This window comes from Rattus norvegicus, chromosome 3 (assembly GCF_036323735.1).
Source record: "Rattus norvegicus strain BN/NHsdMcwi chromosome 3, GRCr8, whole genome shotgun sequence".
In the NCBI taxonomy this organism is placed as follows: domain Eukaryota; kingdom Metazoa; phylum Chordata; class Mammalia; order Rodentia; family Muridae; genus Rattus; species Rattus norvegicus.
The window spans coordinates 51753812-51774488 of NC_086021.1; the positions used below are offsets into that span (position 1 = coordinate 51753812).

Genomic DNA, 20677 nt, shown 5'->3' on the forward strand with positions numbered 1-20677 from the left:
TGACTTCTCACATCTGCTTTTCTTTACATCTCATGTTAGTTCTAGAGGCAAAGATGGTTGTATCATCAGTGTCTAGATTGTTATTTCCTTCAGATAAGCCGTTGTTTATTTCAAGGACAGTGAATGATTAATTCCTCAGAAAAATGGCTGATAGAGCTCACTACAAAAGGTTGGAATGAGGATACACTATCTGCTAGTGATTTTCATACTGTATCACTGGAAGGTAAAACATGGAAAGGAAATGTCAAGAAGTCACCTCCTAAGAGAACATGGCTTCTCTGGCCTTAGAACAAATATTGAAACTCATATAAGGATTTATCCAGGCAAAAACATGGCAACTATGTTCGATACTATGAATGTAGTTTCAGTCCTTCCCAAGATAAGTAGTTCAGAGAAATCATGGAAAATAGCAAACTTTAAATATGCCCCCATATGATCCAAAGCCTTTCAGAATTCCTAAGACTAGATCAATAAATATATAAAATATTTTAATGGTTGAACATTTGAAGTATATAAATTGCATATTTTATGAGTACGATATTTAGGTGGAATATGGTAGGAACACTTGGTTTTAGAAATTCATTTTACTGATTAAAGTCTCAAAGTATGTTACTGAGGAAATGCTACACATGAAGGCATAGGAGCGTAGAGTATATTGTGAAGTAACTCTTCTGTATCAGAGATGATCATCATTCAAGTCTGTAAATGACAAGTAAGTTGATATTAGTAAGAATGAAAATAAGTCTCACTGCAGATAATCCTAGAAGTACTTTAGTTCCTTCAATGAAACTAAAAGAAGGGTCAACAATTGATTATCAAGTGTCAAGTAAAACAAATGTGTGAGTAATACCATATAGACTGAATAGGTGGTATTTATAAATATAAAGGTATGTAGCAATAATTAATGAAGAAAAGATGACGGGTTTAAAGGTGAGCAATGAGTGGTATGTGGGAGGGTTTGGGGGAAAGGAGGAGTATGATATAATCATAATTTCAAAAATAAAGAATTTTTAAAAGGGGAATCATTAACACAGCAAGTCCAGGAGTAGCCTAAAGTTCAGCTTCTAATTTTGAAAGTAAAGATGTTTCATAATTCTTAAATCCAAGGCAAATAAGTCTCCTTTAAAACAAATCCACTGTTTACTTTAGTGTCTTCATGAGAGAAGTAGATCCAACCTTAGTCTCATAATATGCCTCTCTTCTGCTCCATGACTATTTCATGCCAAGGAATGTAGACATTTTAGCTTTGTTCACTTTTTTCTATTTTAATATTTATAGTGTTTAGTTAGTTAAGTGACACTGATATATATAAAAAATGTTTGAAAAAATATTTCATTTCATATAATATCTATTATAGTGACAAGTTAAATTTCATGTTAGAAGCGGTGAAATATCCTACTTTTCATGAAAGGTTTTCTAAACACTTATAATGAAAGTTTGGTAATGAAATAAATAATAAATTTGAAAATATCCACAGAAGTAACACTGAAATTTTGGCAGAATTATTTGAACATGTTATTAGAGATGTAAGAGTGAATACACACACACACACACACACACACACACACACACGTGTGTGTGTGTGTGTGCCACTTAAAAATAATGTTACTATGCATTATACTCATTGACAGATTTTCCTGAATATCTTACTACAACTGATTATTACCAATGATTCAGTTTCCAAAATGTTGATTGTTTTCAGAATTTCGAGTCCACTGATTTTTAAAATTAAATTTAATAAGGAAGTGAATGTTATAGACATTCAGCTGAGGTATTAGAAATCCAACATGCTGATTTGTACATCGACATTCACACTGATTCAGTGATGGATTCATTCATGACATATGTTATCAATGATTTAAAGAAGTATTTTCGAATAGAGCAAAGATTTGAAAACCGTTAAGTGTTCCTTTAAATAAATGGCATGTACCCTAGTTACAGTTTAGAGGCGAGCCACCTCATCCTGATGAATCCAAAATCTGCCAGAAAATTTAAATGTCTAAACAAAATAACAAAACAACAGCAAAAAATACATGGTCAATTCAAATTCAGTGAAGTACGCTGAATACAGTGGGTAGGAAAGTCTACAACTTCCAATATTGTAAATCCAGTTAATCATGGTGTCAAATAACTAAAGCATTTATAGAGTTTATTGAAGATAAATCACCTTATCAGTCACGGGAATATAAGGGTGATTTTTTTCCCTCTCAGGGTTTTTCTTCATCTTCTGCTGTTTGTATATAGAGTATCTCCTGCCCTCTTAAGTCCAGATTTAATAACTACATTTAGGAAAGCGATTTCTTCTACTTCATGTTTCTTTTCTTAGCTACTTTTAGTTGATGAAAATAGGTCATGATTAGCCATTCTGGCAGAAACAGTTGATGGGGAGGAGGACAGGAAATGATATAACAGTCCTGAATTGTGTATTTCTGTATGCCCTGCTGTTTGGGGAATGACCTTACAGTTAAGCAGGAAATTGGGGGTTAGTATTGAACCTCAGAGATTTCCATCAGATCCAAACATACTCCTTCTTTGTTCCTAGGTAATGTTCATACAAAGAAAGAGCAAAAAGCCCCAGACTAAAAGATACAGGTAAACCTATCAAAGGACATATTTACTCCTCAAACAATCTATGCAGTTCTCAATTTTTGAGCAAACTATTTAAATTGCATGTGAATATCCAGTTAGCTAACATAACCATTGTATGTAAAGCACCTAAATATTAAAATAACAAATGTCTAGTGCCTTAATATTTATGTAGTTTATTTACTCATGAAAACACTGCTTTGATATTATTTATTAAATACATAGATTTTTATTTACATTTAAATCATTTTGCTTTAAAACTGCCTTTAAAGATCTTTTATATGCCACAAGATGATAAATTGCATTAATATGTGGTCTGTTTATTTTTTCCTCTAAGATAGGCAGTATCTCCTATATGAAAAATATTCAATAAAAGTGGCATGCCTAAAACCCCACCAAATGCATAGACACAAAGGCATATAAGCATCTTAAGCAAGCTTTCCATTTAAAATTTTACTTGGATTCAGTGTTACCAACATCCCTGCACACATTTTTTTATTATTATGTGAAGTTATTTTAAATTGCTTGAAATAGATTCCTGTTTGGGGCTTCATATAAGACAGATAATTACTTTGCTAACGAAATGCAGAAAATCCATCACAGGTGGCCCGTATCTCGTAGTCTGATCTAAACTTAGCTTTATTTTATTTTTGGTTATTCCTCCATGGTAGAGGTATTTACATTCCTCTAGCCATTAAGCTCAACCTGTTTTAGATTAATGAGAATAACAAAGCTATACAAATTAACAATTAGCAATACTATGTAATTGCTTAGAATAAACACCCTGATTAGTCAAATCACTATTAAATTTTAATCAGTGTGAGTGAGTGTTTCTATTTTTGACTGGGGATTTCAAATGGATTTTTTCTAAGCAATTCCTTCTTGTACATGAACTTGATATGTTGTCTCCTCATATTATGCTAAATGGGTCGTATCTCAATCTTATATAATCTACTGATAATGAAAGTCAAGATATTTTTCTTTAATAATATCATTCTCTTATGATGCTCATGACATTTTTTTTCTAAACTTAATTCTTCCTGGTGTCAAAGCAAAAACAATATATATATTGTTATCAAATTCCGTGGTTTGTTACAATGTTTTATGTGGCATTATATAGGGGTTAGTAACATATAGTTATTCTTTATCATTTTTTTCAAAAAGTAGTGGTAACTATTTGTAATATATGAACCTTGAAAAAGAAACACCTACCGATTCTGAACAAAAATGATAATATCATAAACCCTACACATCCAGAAGCAACCTTAGGTGAATTTAATTAAATAAGCATGAGTTCTTTGGTTTGCTGACAAGCACTGTATTAGAAACATCAATGAATATAAAATAATGCTTTGCATGCTGTGTGTTTGCAGATATCATTTCCATGAATTTCTGTAGTCAATAAATTTTAAGTTTTCATGTGTCTTCAGATAAAAAAAGCATTTTTTGTTCATTTTATACTGCCACTATATGATGGCATCCATGCAGTCAACTGTTCAGAATAGCTGAATCTGTTTTAGCATGCTCTGCTAATCTAATATGGTCTACCCAAGTATAAATAAAATGGGTACTGAAATAATAGGCTCTATTACAAATACAGTTAATTCAAATAAACAAAAGGTTTCTTTTGTTTTGAAGACTTAAATAAAATAATATATACATAAATGTTACTTTTCTGACAATAAAGTATTTTTATTTCCATCATAACCTATCATTATTGCCCTCCGAAAGACCCAACAAGCAGCTGAAAGAGTCAGATGCAGATGTTTACACCCAAGCAATGGACAGAAGCTGCTGACCTTGTGGTTGAATTAGGGAAAAGCTGGAAGAAACTGAAGAGGAGGAAGACCCTGTGGGAAGACCAGCAGTCTCAATTAACCTGGATCCCCGGGACCACTTTGACACTGAACCACCAACCACGCGGCATACACCAGCTGATATGAGAACCCCAACACATATATAGCAGAGGTCCTCTGGGTCCTGACTCAGTCAGAGAAGATGCACCTAACCATTGAGAGACTTGAGGCCCCAGAGAATGAGGAAGTCTGGTGGAGTGGGGGTGGGGATAGGGTATCCGTTTGTGTGTGTGTGTGTGTGTGTGTGTGTGTGTGTGTGTGTGTGTGTGTGTGATGTGGAATAATCGGAGGGTGGACAAGGAGGGGGATAAAGATAAAGTCTGGACTTTAAGAAAAAGATTAAAGAATAAAAAAACATTAAAAAATAAAAACGAATCATATTTCTAAAGGAAGTGTATGTATTTTACTTGTCTTATATAATCCAGCTTGTTCGGAATATGTCATTACTTTGAAACTTATCAAAAGAATGCACTATTAAATGCTTCCTGATCCATTGCTATTCAATGTACAATTTTTGCTCATAATTTCCTTTTAGTGTATTTTATTAAGTAAACCTATCTTTGAGGAATTAAAACTTTAATATGTGGCTTTGTGCATTTTCTGATAACTATATTCAATCCCAAAATAATTTGCCTTTTGCAGAGACATTTGGATGCACCTTATTTTTGAAAAAAAAAAGCCCTAAAATTTTTAACAAAACAGTAAGTTTGCATTATTTACTAAAGTTAGCAAATATTTAACTGTGTCCTTTGCTTCTCATCTGGGTTTCTAAATGGTTAATCCTAACAAGTATATGGGGAAGAAAAGAAATTAACTAAAGTAAGGTCCTTGTGATATAATGACACTTGCTCTATGCTCTTACAGAGTAAAAAACATGATGATAAAACAGCACAAAGTGGAGTGTTATGAATTTTATTAATGACTAGAAGACACTGTGCAAAACATCAAAGGTCTATGGAAAAGATTAATGACCCCGTGTGAGACTGTTTAATTACCTCCAGCTAATTAGATTCTTGACCAAATTTTTAATATCTGCATTCCTTCTACAGCCTAATTGAGATTCCACATTATTTATCAATCTTTCAAAAAGCCCTTAGTGGGCTGCTTTTTTAGTTTTTCCCTTTGCACTTTGACTCCATTTATGGTCAATTATTAAATAAATAGCAAAGTAACTATTCCCCACAAATAGTGTATGCAGAACACTTTATGCCTGTTTATTTTGACTAGGAGACTATCACTGGCATTTTTTATACATAATGAAGCACTCTAACTAATAAACTGACTAACTCCACTGTAAACAACGTGGATAGGAGTTTTGTAATCTGGCCTGTGCCCAGGAACTCCTTGTGTGGTTACTGTGAATTAGACTTTGCAATAGTCAACTCCATCCTGATTTTAGTTTACCTTGGTTATGTCCCAAAGACCCATGGAAGATGATTAATATGTAAAGTTGAAAAATAACTCAATTCTTCCCTTCCATTCCCTTTGCTCTCCACTTCTTCCTTCCTCTCCATTTCTCTTCTCTTTTCTGTCTTTTGTTTACTGACAACTGATGACAGCTGAGAGAGGAGATGGGCCTCTTTAGGAATAGCTCTTAAACTGGCTTTCCAGTATAGAGTAGCCAAGCCTGAAACCATATAAACGCAGAAAACAAAACAGATTCAAGGAATATGTGCCTATGCATACATCACAAAAATTACTGGGGAAGATTTCAATATGGTGAATTTGAGAGTGGGATACATGCAAGGAGTTGGAAGGAGCTGGTGGGAGGAAAAGGATGGATTTACATTTTAATTAAATATATAAAGAATATATAATGAAATTGATATATTTATATTTTAATTGAAATATATGACATTTACATCATACAATTAAATTGTATTTTATATATACACAGTCTTAACTGTATACCTACATATATTAATACCTAGCATAATCAAATTAACTATGATGAACCACATTCTTTTGAAATACAGCAAATCCATATGTATAAATATGTATACATATGCATATTTATACATATTATGTGATGTAGTATATACATCTATTTACATACCTGTTCATGCACATTTATATATTAGTTCTGAAGGTGTGATTTCATATAGAAACTATTGCTATGGCAAACCCACTAATTTCCAAATAAGTACTCTGACCTGTACTGTTCTTATATTACATTGGGCAATACACACACACACACACACACACACACACACACACACACACACACAATCTGTAATTTGAAAGGCCTAATGTTGCTATTTTGCTCAGGAATTACCTTATGCTGAATGATACATGAAGTATTCTTCTAAAAGCTCATGTATTTTATAGAGAAAATGAACAATTACAGAAGAATATATACTATTCTAGCGTCTATGTACCTGCACAACAACGATAGAAAAGATAAAAGTATTGTGAGTACAAAGCACTCTTTACTTTGTTCATAAGCAATGATCTCACATTGGGAATCTATTAGAACCTGCAGATGCTTCATCTGTAACCATGTATCTGAAAATACATGTTGCACATTCTGGACTGTTAATAATAATTTTCTATCTTGTGTTTCTCAACAAGCATTATTGCTATATTTAAAACTAAAAATATCAATTCACTAATATTTTTAAATAACATATGGGGTTTTCATGAGTTACTTCGTGAGAATCCTAACTCCTCTGTTCTAAGATGTTTAAACACTGCCAAAAGAACCAGTCGATAAGCCTTTTTCCTCTCAAGGTATCTGGTTGACTTTATTTTAGTGAAAATGTAACTTCTTACTTCTTCCCAAGTTTTAAAGTCCTATAATTACGAAAATAATTAATAAATAAATCTCACCTCCTTACAGCTCAGATATTCAAAATTGCAAGTTTCACGTCAGTGTGAAAGTGTAGGAGACTGTTAATAATGTCACCTCTGGCTTCCCGTACACTCATGTCAAGGATCCCTATATAGGTTAAATGTATGTTAATTACAGCAATTGAAACACTAATCCCTTGAAATCTCACAGTATTGGAAGCCAAAGCTAGAAGCCTGTACGCTTTCTTTGAGAGACAGAACCTATGCCCATGTCTGGTTTAGAGAAAGTAGATGGAAGAAAATGACTGTCTAAAACGTCATGAGCTAAAGGCTGGTCTCCCTACTGGTACTTGAAGAGGAAGAGTATCTGTGGCTAGTTGCAAACATGAGCCAACAAGTAAGCAAGCAACATTTTTTAGCAATTAACTATTTATCCCCTCCCCACCATACATCTGCTTTTTCATATCACGGAGACCTAGATCTTTATAAAGAAACTTATTCCTCTAGTAAAAAGCAATAGAAAAATAGAGATGCTGTTGTTATGTTGATGAACATGTGTCTAGAACAGTGGCAAAGCTCTAGGTACACCAGTCATTTGTGATTTTATAAAACCGAGGTTTCCAGACTTGCCAGAGAAAATGGGAATCAGCAGGAAGAAGAATGAAAAACTTCAACACCTACATTCAAATTACAGGGCTGGAGAACAAAGGGGTTGATAATAACAAGACTGATATCGTTATCTAACTGCACATGGCAAATGGAGTTTGGAATTGAAAATGTGATTTCAAATTAAATTAAAATACAATTTCAAAAAATGGGTTCCATACCTCTAATCTCTCAATTAATACAAGTCAATCCAAGTAGATACTTTTAGGTTAGTATTATTTATTACTGTTAAGATGTCATGTCATTAAGCTGGACACAGTTAAAATGCCCCTTACATTTGAAAGGATGTTCTTATGGCAATAAGCTGTGAGTGAATTTGATCCTTTTCAAGATCTGCTAAATCTGAGATTTCTTTACATGTAAAACCCTTCTTAAAAAAAATGACATGCCTGTCAATTTTCTACTGCTCTAGATCATGGGAGTTTTCTTTTTTCCTGTCTCCTTCTATTTCATTTGTGTTTGACCAACACTAAAGGGTACGCATAGAACGAAGCAGTGACTCCTCACAGATCAAGGGCGAGGCTGGTCCTAAGTGAAGGACTGAGTAGGTAGAGCCGTACCATGTGAGAAGATTGCAGCTCTCAAATTTGCACGGAGTTGAAATATGACACAAACCTTTAATTCTTTAACTAAAAAGGAAACGTTCACAGATTATTAATCATTAAATTTGATTAAGTAGCACACTTCTGAATTCTGAGTACTATTTGCTCTCCAGTTTTGAAAACTGCTGCTGGAAGTAGCCTAAGCCAGAATCCCTGAAGCTCAGTACGTTGTGATTTGCTAGCAAAATAAACCCACACTATCCAAAGGAAGCCACAGTTCCAAAAGGACAGAGCTCGTGCGGCTTGTTAATGAGGAACCGCATGCACTGTTTGTGAGAGCTCAAGAAAAAAAAAAAAAGGAAGCATTTTTGCCTTTTCTTTCCAAATCGGTTGCTTACAAGCTTCTAAGTTGCACTCCCCTTCTCCAGAACCATGAAAAACAGCAGTCGTTTCTAACTTTTCACCTTTCAACCAACTTGTCCCTGCACTATTCACAGTGCGAATGAAAGAGATTCTTGACAATGTCACTATGGACCACCCCAGGAGTGGAGTTCTGCCAATGTAAACCATTATTACAGTCCTGACTGCTGGTCTCCTGTGGGAGGTCACTCAGAAACTTCCTCTTCTTCCCTGTTGCTCACTGTGTCTCTGAAGAGTGACATCCCGGCTGAACCTCATACATGGTGGCGACCCCCCTGCTACTGATTCCCATCCAGATCGCCATGGACAGCATCCACTGTGGTACTACTGAATGAACTTTCCTTTCAGGACAAGAACCAAAGAACAGTCAAAGGGAAAACAACTTAGTGGTGGCTCAGAAAATCCCTTAGACTAAGGCAGGCCTCACTTTCAAGTTCCCTCACATCCCAAGCATACAAAAAGCAGTGGTGTCCTTGAGTGTTAGTTGATAATCGGAAGCTTCCTAGTAATACAAGATGTACGCTTTTTTTTTTTATTTTGCCTCACTCACACTTCACTTTTAGAGAAAAAATATTTGATATAAATTCAGTCCTAGTTTCTGACATTAGAAGAATTCAGAAAAATGGATCGTAAAGGCGTTATTCTATACTAAACGATTCGGACATGCGCTGCACAATTTGTGTGGAGTACACAGTATTTAATTAATTTTAAGGTGTTCCAGGACACATAGGATGTGAATAAGTGCTCAGCATTAATAACATACAGTTGCTCTAACCATTTATTCCTGATAATTACTGAGAAACATCAGACACATCTATATACTTTCCCAGGTCATGCCTCACCTTCAACCTTTAATAAAGATGTCTTCTCCCTTTTCTGAGTTAGACCTTCTGGTCCTCTGAATTTTTATTTCATTCAATGTATTTCCATTTCCTACCATTATTAGCTGAGCCTACATCCAAGTTGAAGGGTTTTCTACCTTATTCACACAGTGCAAGGAGGAAAGATAGACATTTCATGCTTAAAATGCCATGGGGGAAAATGTGTATAGTTTGTTTGGAAAAGGGAATTGATATGTTGGTAAAATTTTAAAACGTAGCTTGTTAGTAATCATAAACAATAAAATGACAGTAATGGCCCCCAAATTCCGAAAACACAGTGCTGGGCAGGGATCAGTGACCAATAGGATGAGTTTAAGACATAACTGCCAACTAATTCTAGTTTCAGCTTTGTGTACGTGCCTTTGTGTGTGTGTGTGTGTGTGTGTGTGTGTGTGTGTGTATGTTCATGTATGTATGTCTCTGTATGTGCCTGTGTGAGTGTGCACTCGTGCTCAAGTGTGTGTGTACATGTCTATGCCTGTTTCTGTGTGTGCGTGTGTGCATGCATGTGTGTCTCTCTCTCTCTGTATATGCCTGTGTGTATATGTATGTTTGTGTGTGTATGTGTGTGCACGCGTGTGTGTGTGTGTGTGTGTGTGTGTGTGTGTACATGCATATGTGTACTTGCTCCATCAGTTTATCCTTTACTACTGTGCTTACATTTAATACTATCATTGCTCATGGCTAATGAAAAGGTAACCAAGATCGTTAGAATAAAAGGTCAAATTAGAGTTACTAAGACGAAGCTGGTGAACCTCTGAGGCATTTGCTTTCTCATTTTTTCATTTGATTCAATGGATTGAGTCATACATAATATTACTCCATACGTGAGATTACAGTGCATGTACAGAAATATAAATATTTTAAGGAAGTCTATCACTTTTTCTTCCTAGAAAAAGGAAACAAATTAAAGCAGCAATAATAGCAATATATTCTTATTTTATTGATAGTATGAGAAGGCTGTGAATAGTGGCAACTCACTGAGCTCAAAGGAAAAGCAGTGCAAGAGAAAAAAAAGTGATAGCAATAATTGATACTGAGTAGCAGGGAGTGGTCAGGGCTCCTGCCTTATTGCAGCCTTACTTACAAAACAGGATTCTTATAGAAACTTGGATTCTGTGTCAATGTTTCAGATTCCTAGGGTTTGGCAACGAACTCATACTTTAAACATTCTGTGTTGGCCAAATAAACTGTGAGAGTGGGCAAGGTCTTCCCCGTTAGACACTGACTCCAGAGCTTCCCAGTCACTCATTTTAAATAGTAAGAGGTGGCTTGTAGTATGTTCTGTTGGCAAGCAGGTATTGTCAGCGGCACACATGCCCAGATTTGTTTGACTGATTATCTAATCTATACCCTGCCTTGTTGCCATATGTATCAGAGACGATCTGCTAAAGATATATAATATGATGGAATACTGGTTTGAAAAGAAGAGTCTTGGTGAGGTGGAGAAGAGGATGAAAAGACACAAAACATTTTAAAATGGCTTAAGAAGGAACAGATTCACTGAGTTCTAAAGCAACTGACAAACAAAGGATGGGAAATAAATTAAAAAAAACTTGTAGAGTTTATCTATATCAGGCATGAGTTATGAAAAGGTGGAAGGAATAATGAGGTCTGCACAGGGTCTTTTTTTTTAATTTTTTTTATTATTAACTTGAGTATTTCTTATATACATTTCGAGTGTTATTCCCTTTCCCAGTTTCCGGGCAAACATCCCCCTCCCCCCTCCCCTTTCTTATGGGTGTTCCCCTCCCAACCCTACCCCCATTGTCGCCCTCCCCACAACAGTCTAGTTCACTGGGGGTTCAGTCTTAGCAGGACCCCGGGCTTCCCCTTCCACTGGTGCTCTTACTAGGATATTCATTGCTACCTATGAGGTCAGAGTCCAGGGTCAGTCCATGTATAGTCTTTAGGTAGTGGCTTAGTCCCTGGAAGCTCTGGTTGCTTGGCATTGTTGTACATATGGGGTCTCGAGCCCCTTCAAGCTCCTCCAGTTCTTTCTCTGATTCCTTCAACGGGGGTCCTATTCTCAGTTCAGTGGTTTGCTGCTGGTATTCGCCTCTGTATTTGCTGTATTCTGGCTGTGTCTCTCAGGAGCGATCTACATCCGGCTCCTGTCGGTCTGCACTTCATTGCTTCATCAATCTTGTCTAATTGGGTGGCTGTACATGTATGGGCCACATGTGGGGCAGGCTCTGAATGGGTGTTCCTTCAGTCTCTGTTTTAATCTTTGCCTCTCTCTTCCCTGCCAAGGGTATTCTTGTTCCCCTTTTAAAGAAGGAGTGAACCATTCACATTTTGATCATCTGTCTTGAGTTTCATTTGTTCTAGGCATCTAGGGTAATTCAAGCATTTGGGCTAATAGCCACTTATCAGTGAGTGCATACCATGTATGTCTTTCTGTGTTTGGGTTAGCTCACTCAGGATGATATTTTCCAGTTCCAGCCATTTGCCTACGAATTTCATAAAGTCGTTGTTTTTGATAGCTGAGTAATATTCCATTGTGTAGATGTACCACATTTTCTGTATCCATTCCTCTGTTGAAGGGCATCTGGGTTCTTTCCAGCTTCTGGCTATTATAAATAAGGCTGCAATGAACATAGTGGAGCACGTGTCTTTTTTATATGTTGAGGCATCTTTTGGGTATATGCCCAAGAGAGGTATAGCTGGATCCTCAGGCAGTTCAATGTCCAATTTTCTGAGGATCCTCCAGACTGATTTCCAGAATGGTTGTACCAGTTTGCAATCCCACCAACAATGGAGGAGTGTTCCTCTTTCTCCACATCCTCGCCAGCATCTGTTGTCCCCTGAGTTTTTGATCTTAGCCATTCTCACTGGTGTGAGATGAAATCTCAGGGTTGTTTTGATTTGCATTTCCCTTATGACTAAAGATGTTGAACATTTCTTTAGGTGTTTCTCCGCCATTCGGCATTCCTCAGCTGTGAATTCTTTGTTTAGCTCTGAGCCCCATTTTTTAATAGGGTTATTTGTTTCCCTGTGGTCTCACTTCTTGAGTTCTTTGTATATTTTGGATATAAGGCCTCTATCTGTTGTAGGATTGGTAAAGATCTTTTCCCAATCTGTTGATTGCCGTTTTGTCCTAACCACAGTGTCCTTTGCCTTACAGAAGCTTTGCAGTTTTATGAGATCCCATTTGTCAATTCTTGATCTTAGAGCGTGTCTTTATGGTTCTTGTCGATTGAGTATCTTGTCCCTGTACAAATGGAAAATAGTATCACGTTCAATAACTGAGGTCCATAAGACAGCATCAGAGGCACAATATTCACACACTTTTATTATATTTGTTAACGTGTACTGTCTCTTCCTTGTCTCCACACAGACCCCTAAATGAAGAAAGCTGCTCCTGGTCTCACTAGTGTCGGTAAAGTTTGTGGCCAGAATTTATAGTCAAAATAAGAGATCTACAAGAAGTAAATCTCTTTCTATATTTCTTAAATACTAATATGTAATGCATGTGCAAAGTGCTTAGCGATGTATAAATGTAATAAAAAAAATCTAAAATGGTATTAGGCCTTCAGTGAACTTCTCTTTGAATAAGGAAAATAACCACTTGAAATCTTATGAGATGGGAGTAAGTGCTAAATCCTACTGAAAGGTAGCTCAGAGAAGAAGTGAAAATATATTTCAAAATATGAGGGAAAATGGGGTGTGTGTGTGGGTAATGTATGAGAGACAGACAGACAGACAGACAGAAAGAGTGAAAGAGAGAGAGAGAGAGAGAGAGAAGAAAAATGTCCAAGTTACTTATGAAATGACATAACTTATTCACATGTCTGTATTGAACAACCATTTGCTGTCCTTCTGTTTTATTAATCCCAATACTCCACACAACTCACTTATTGTTTAAGAATTCTCTTCTCTTTACTACCCACCATTGCTTCTGCATACATTTATTTCCAAGAGACCTGAAATTTTCTTCTTAAGTCTTGGTTGCTTCAAAGTATATAGCATGTAGGGAAGGCATCCACATTTGGCCCAGGAAAAATTGCTTAGTAACTTATACCCACAGAAACCTTCAACTTATGGTTTTGTTGCTTGGTTTCTCGTGTGATATCATCTGGCTCAATGACATAATTCTTTTCTCTTTTGATTTTAATAGTCTTCATGACTTTTTGCACTACTTGTAGTGGCTTTCCTTCTAAATAACTAAGCAAAAGTTCTTGATTCACTTCTAAAGCTTATAACTGTGAAATACCCCATTACTTCTTTGAATAACCCTAGTTTGCGTAGGGAAATGAATTTGCTCATCTTCAGGAAATATGCCACCTTTCTCCTCATGAATAAGACGGTTGTTTGTCAGAAGAGCACTGCCTTGCCCCGATATTACTGGCTCCAGAATTCTGTCTTTTATTTTTTATACTTCTACTCTCCTCATTAATTCCTTTCTATTCTATAATATTCTAGCGAGGTAAAGAATTTGGTCAGAGATAACAAGTATTTAAAACACAATACTCCCTGCATTTAACGTCAAGTCTTAACACAGGAAGAATAGATTAAACAAATGTGTCCATGACTATCCAGCTATCTACCTGTGGTGATTACTTTCAAAGGCTTTAAAATTAATAGGCAAGCCAAAGAGATGAACAGGCCTTCAAATGATTAGAAATAAACAGAAATAGCAAGTAAATATGAAGTTTAAGAAACTCCACAATTTTAACTGAAAAACTCAAAAAGCCACTTTTCAAGAACACATTGTTTTTATAAAGTCCATTTGAGGACTTGGAGGCATAGATGGCTTTGCCTTTTGAACTTTGTTTTATGCCCTATGTTCTAAGCAAGGTGTACTTGATCTCAGGTTTTTTTTTTAAATTTTATTAGATATATTTCTTTACTTACACTTCAAATGTTATTCCCCTTCCCAGTTTCCTGTCCATAAGCTCCCATCCCCTCCTCTTCCCCTCCCCCATACAGGTACTCCCCCCATACATCTCCCTTACTGCCCCCATGTCAACGATGGGGTTGAGGGTACCTGGAAGAGAATGGGGGACAAGAGACACGAAGAAGGACACCAAGACAAGAATCTGACCAAGGCGACAATTTTATTTTTTCCCAAGGCTGAATTTATACCATAACAGGGGTAACAGAGGAAGGGGGAAAGTATGAAACATTTATTCAGGCCAAGGACACAGTCAGGAAATCAGCTGATGTTGAAAGGATGTTAGAAAAGTCACAAGTTTGTCATATCTATTGGTCAGCAGGATGTTGGTTTTTTAGAAAGGTTACAGGCCATCACATTGGGTATCATGCCGTCAGATGTATTTCTCAGCAAGGTCAGAGCTTTATCAGATCATTATTCATCTTAACCACCAGATCTATATTAGTCTTCTGCAGCTGGCTGGGGATTTTCCACGAGCCTAGTCATACTTAATTCTAATCATAATAATAATATCAATAATGGAGGGCTTCAAGGGCATTGCTCCCAACATCCTCACACATTCTCCTGCCCTGGGGGTGGGGTCCAACCTTGGCAGGACCAAGAGCTTCCCCTTCCACTGGTGACCCAACAAGGCTATTCTCTGCTACGTATGCAGTTGGAGCCCTGGGTCAGTCCGTGAATAGTCTTTTGGTAGTGGTTTGGTCCCTGGAGCTCTGGTTGGCTGGCATTGTTTTAATGGGGTTTCAAGCTCCTTTAACTCTTTTAGTACTTCCTCTAATTCCCCCCAAGGGGGTCCTGTTTTCAATTCAGTGGTTTGCTGCTAGCATTGACCTCTGTATTGGACATGCTCTGGATGTATCTCTTAGGGGAGATCTATATCCTTTCCCTTTCAGCATGCAGTTTTTAGCTTCATCAATCTTATCTAGTTTTAGTGGCTGCATATATATGGGCCACATGTGGGGCAGGCTCTGAATGGCCATTCCTTGAGTCGCTGCTCTAAACTTTGCTTCTGTATCCCCTCCTTTGGATATTTTTCCCCTTTTAAGAAGGAGTGGGAGCATCCACATTTTGGTCATCCCTCTTGAGCTTCCTGTGGTCTGTGTATTGCATCTTTGGTAATTCGAGCTTTTTGGCTAATATCCACTTCTCAATGAGTGCATTGCCAAGTGTGTTTTTCTGTGATTGAGTTACCTCACTCAGGATGATATTTTCCAGCTCATTTCATTTGCCTATGAATTTCATGAAGTCATTGTTTTTGATAGTTGAGTAGTACTCCATTGTGTAGATGTACAGTATTTTTTTAATCCATTCCTCTATTGAAGGGCATCTGGGTTCTTTCCAGCTTCTGGCTATTATAATAAATAAATAAAGCTGCTATTAAGACAATGGAGCATGTGTCTTTGTTGTATATTGGAGCATCTTTGGGTATATGCCCAGGAGAGGTATAGCTTGGTCCTCAGGTAGTGGAATGTCCAATTTTCTGAGGAACCTCCAGACTGATTTCCAGAATGGTTGTACCAGATTACAATCCCACCAACAATGGAGGAGTGTTCCTCTTTCTCCACATCCTCACCAGCATCTGCTGTCAGCTGAGTTCTTTATCTTAGCCATTCTGACTGGTGCGAGGTGGAATCTCAGGGTTGTTTTGCTTTGCATTTCCCTGATGACTAGGGATGTTGAACATTTCTTTAAGTGCTTTTTGGATATTCGATAATCCTCAGCTGAAAATGTTTTGTTTAGCTCTGTTACCCATTTTTAATAGGGTTATTTGGCTCTCTGGAGTCTAACTTCTTGAGTTCTTTGTATATTTTGGATATTAGCTCTCTATCAAATGTAGGATTGGGAAAGATCTTTTCCCAATCTGTTGGTTGCCTTTGATCTCAGTTTTTAAAAGTAAAGAAAATATATTCTTTTCAGAAGGAGGATGCTGATCTTAAGAACATGGAAGGCTTTAATTTAGATTAAATAATGTATCAGAGTTTTGCACAGATGTCTCCCTTTTTGTCTTACAAAGAAACACCATCGTCTAATGGATAATTTATAAAATTATTTAACTTATAAAATTCATAATTTGTCCAGCTATAGTGGTTCCCATCTACAATACTAGAATTTACAGTATAGGGTTTTATTATATTAGATAATTATAAATTCACAAGGTTGAGGGCACTTTGAACTTCTGAGTTTCTACCCACCCAAAACTACATATTAATACTCTGCCTCAGAAAAATCAAAATCAGTTGAACCAAAACAAAAAAAAAAGGGAAAACAACAAAAAACCCCAAAGTTAAACATTAAACAACAATGACCACAAAGCCTATTTGATATAAAATGGTTTTATTTCAATTTTTATTACTTATACATGGTCTCCAGGAACACATTAAAGCGGTGACCTCTTCCTGGAACATGTTTCTGGAGCGAAACGAAGGTGTTAAACATATCAAGATCTCCACAGGAGGGGGTTCAATAGGTCAGACTGTTAGGGTATAACAAAGCAAGATGCAGGCAGCATCCTTCACGTGTTTGTAATTTGACCAGACAATACCTTCAGTGCCCCTCCAGGGCATCCTCATCCCTTCCCAAAAACATCAGTTCCAATCATTTCAGTGGAGAGACAGAAAGCAACTGTGGTGATTTGAACAAAAATGCCTCCTCCTAATGCCATAGGGAGTGGTATGAATAGGAGATGTGGCTTTATTTGAGTATTAGAAGGCTTCTAATTGGAGTGGCCTTGTTGGAGGAAGCTTGTCACCTTCTCTTTCTGCTTCCTGTTGATCGAGATGTAGTACTTTCTGCCTGTGTGTCACCAGGCTTCCCATCATAATGATAATGAATTATGCCTCTGAACTGTAAGCCAGCCCCTTATTTACAAATGGATGAAACTGGAAAATGTCATCCTAAGTGAGGTAACCCAATCACAGAAAAACACACATGGTATGCACTCATTGATACATGGCTATTAGCCCAAAATGTTTAAATTGCCCAAAATGCACAGAACACATGAAACTCAAGAAGGATGATGAAAATGCGGATGCTTCGCTCCTTCTTTAAAAGGGGAACAAGAATACCCTTAGGAGGGGATAGGGAGGCAAAGTTTAGAACAGAAACTGAAGGAACGCCCATTCAGAGCCTGCCCCACATGTGGCCCATACACATACAGCCACCAAACTAGATAAGATGGATGAAGCAAAGAGGTGCAGGCTACAGGAACTGGACGTATATCTCTCCTGAGAGACACAGCCGGAATATGGCAAATACATAGGCAAATGCCATCATTAAACCACTGAACTGAGAGCGGGATCCCTGTTGAAGGAATCAGAGAAAGGACTGAAAGAACTGAAGGGTCTTGCGACCCCATATGAACAACAATGCCAACCAACCAGAGCTTTCAGGGACTAAGCCACTACCCAAAGACTATACATGGACTAACCCTGGCCTCCAATTCATAGGTAGCAATGAATATCCTAGTAAGATCACCAGTGGAAGGGGAAGCCCTTGGCCCTGCCAAGGCTGGACCCCCAGTGAAGGGGATTGTTGGGGGGAGGGCAGAAATGAGGGAAGAATGGGAAGGAGAACACCCACATAGAAGGGGAGGGGGCGCAGTTAGGGGAATGTTGGCCTAGAAACTGGGAAAGGTTTACATTTGACATATAAACAATAAATACCCAATTTAATAAAGATGGAAAAAAATTTAGACACACGGCAAAAAAAAAAAAAAACCTATTCATATTTTATAAGGATTGCCTTGGTCATGGTGTCTCTTCACAGCACTAGAAAACCCAGCTAAGACAGTACCTGTGGAGATAAATGGTCTTTGAAATTACAGACGAGCAGCTGCTCCACCAGTTACTGTACCGGCCTTAGTCTACCGGCTGCAGGAAGAGGTAATGTTTTCCCAGGTTTAAGGAATCACGGATGAAGAATTTCAGAATCAAGAGAGATATGGAAGAGACTTACATTGACCCGGGCTTGGCTTTATCTGAAACAAACAAAAACAAAGTTAAAAATAAACCCATTAATTAAGCCTCACAACAGCACTTTAAGAACATCTTGGGTCTTTTAACAGAGTTTGCAAAGCTGCCGTGAAAGAAACCAAAAGTAATGAACTTATTTTTCCTTTTAGCATACAATTATCATCTTATTAAATGTAAATTTAATCCCTACTTGAGACACATCATTTTAATTGTGACCAAAAATATTATAGGCATGCAGAAGCCTTCTAATTAAATCAGGTGGCCTTATTTTAATGAAGAGAGAATTTGGAGGCAATACCAATTGTAATAACAAGCTGATGGCTTCTTTATAAAAGTCAACATATCATTAGCTTTTGGACCAAAAAAGAGAAATTATTTTTAAGTAAACTTTCAAAAGAGTATCTACATAACCCTCCCAATCAATGTTTTCTTTTTTTTTTTAAGTGCTATTTGAAGGAGACACAGACTAAACAAATTAAAATATGTGAGAGCACACCTGGTCCTTATCTGACTAACAGCTAAATGTTGGGATAAGAGCTTCATAAACTTATCAGCTACTTTCTTGGGGGCAGTTAGTGTTGTCCTGTGGTTTATTTTTTAAAGCATCAGGTTATTCTTGGTAACCACTTAGATGTTTGAGGGTTTGTTTGTGGTTATGGAATAAAGTATAAATTATTTACTGCCACAGGGTATGAAGAAACGAGTTAAACTATCTCATTTGTAATAATTCTATTTGAAATCTGTCCTCCTGGATAGACATTTCAAGCGACATTTCCCAGCAACCACACAAGGAGGCCCCCTTCAAACACTAAGGTAAAGCAAGAATAGCAGGTCCTGCTGTCTGCATGGCATTTACTCTGAAAAGTCCCTCATTCCTTGTGTTTTAAAATTATTTGGTTGTAACCATTTTCAGATTCGTTTACTTTGGCAATGTATTCTGCTCTCCAAAGGTGTCTGCATTTATTTGACTACAGCAAATATTTACTTTAGTAAAGGGCAGCTTAACCTTTGTTTAAATTTGAGGTGAGTTAAAGGTCATTGCAATTATTTGCTGTATTATTTGTGTCAGATTTGAATTACCATGAATTCAGCACATGCATTGCCCTTTATTATGAAATAAGCTAAAAGAAACTCAACTTCTGCATCCAGCCAGCATGTTTTATGGAACCAATCAGTGCTGCAGAACATTGTCAAGGTTCTCGCTTGGACTGTGATTGACTGAAAGTGCTTGAGGTTAAGGTCCTTTCCCAGAGGGAGGGAAGGAGGCGATTTAACATGGCAGCCCATTCCTGCACCCCACCTCCAGTTATGTTTTTGATGGCTAGCAGCCAGCATCTAGACAGGGTTCAAGGCTATTAGTGAAAAACTGCAAGCAGTTACATTAGAAAAATAATGTGTATTCAAAGAGGATAAGAGAGGTGGGTTGCAGAACAGAGGGCACTCTCAGCAGAGACACATGGGAATCTTCAGATCTTCACAGGAGATAATAAAAGCTAAAGGAGTGACAGTGAAGCAGAAAAAGTCAGTGGACAATGTTGCTGTAAAATTACATTTAAAAAAGTGTCTTTTACTAGGTCTGACACTGCAGTGCCCCAAGATATCTGGTAAACATCTTCATCTCATTCAGCAAAGCCTCTCACCGGCTTTGTTCTATCCCATATCACACTGCCGATGGCTTCTTTCTGAGCTTGGCTGCAATCTCTCTACCCATCTAGTTCCCAAGGCGGTTGCCACCATGCCAAACACACACACATCTCAATTCAATGGCCACCCAGTGTCTCCAGCCATCACAAATTCTCTTAAATTGCCACACGAAAGAACACACAACACAATAACCTCTGATCCAACCGATAATATACAATTTGCTCATCTAGACACACAGAGTCCTGACACATCCATCCCTTAAGAATATTCATAACAACCTGTAAAGGTGAAGAGAGGGATCTTAACATCTGCCTCCATGTTCTTCCGGCCGCTTCTTCTTCCGGTTCCAGTCTCCTCCCCTTTCCTTAAACATTTCTCCCACCCATCCCTCCTTTTTGTCCAATGACAGGACTTGTTCTATCTT

At 37.3% G+C, this 20677-nt stretch overlaps 1 long non-coding RNA gene across 2 annotated transcripts; it reads right to left on the reverse strand.

Annotated features, from left to right (window-relative positions):
* Window positions 1-569: 569 nt before the first annotated feature.
* LOC120101546 (uncharacterized) lies at window positions 570-20588 on the reverse strand. Of its 2 annotated transcripts, none has more exons than XR_005502145.2 (3): window positions 20532-20580; window positions 18431-18614; window positions 570-699 (listed from the first exon to the last, which is right to left on the reverse strand). It is a non-coding gene; the product is annotated as an uncharacterized LOC120101546 (long non-coding RNA). The 2 variants fall into 2 exon arrangements; XR_005502146.2 differs by lacking the exon at window positions 570-699 and adding an exon at window positions 8735-12955 and having other exon boundaries at window positions 18593-18614; window positions 20532-20588.
* Window positions 20589-20677: the final 89 nt, after the last annotated feature.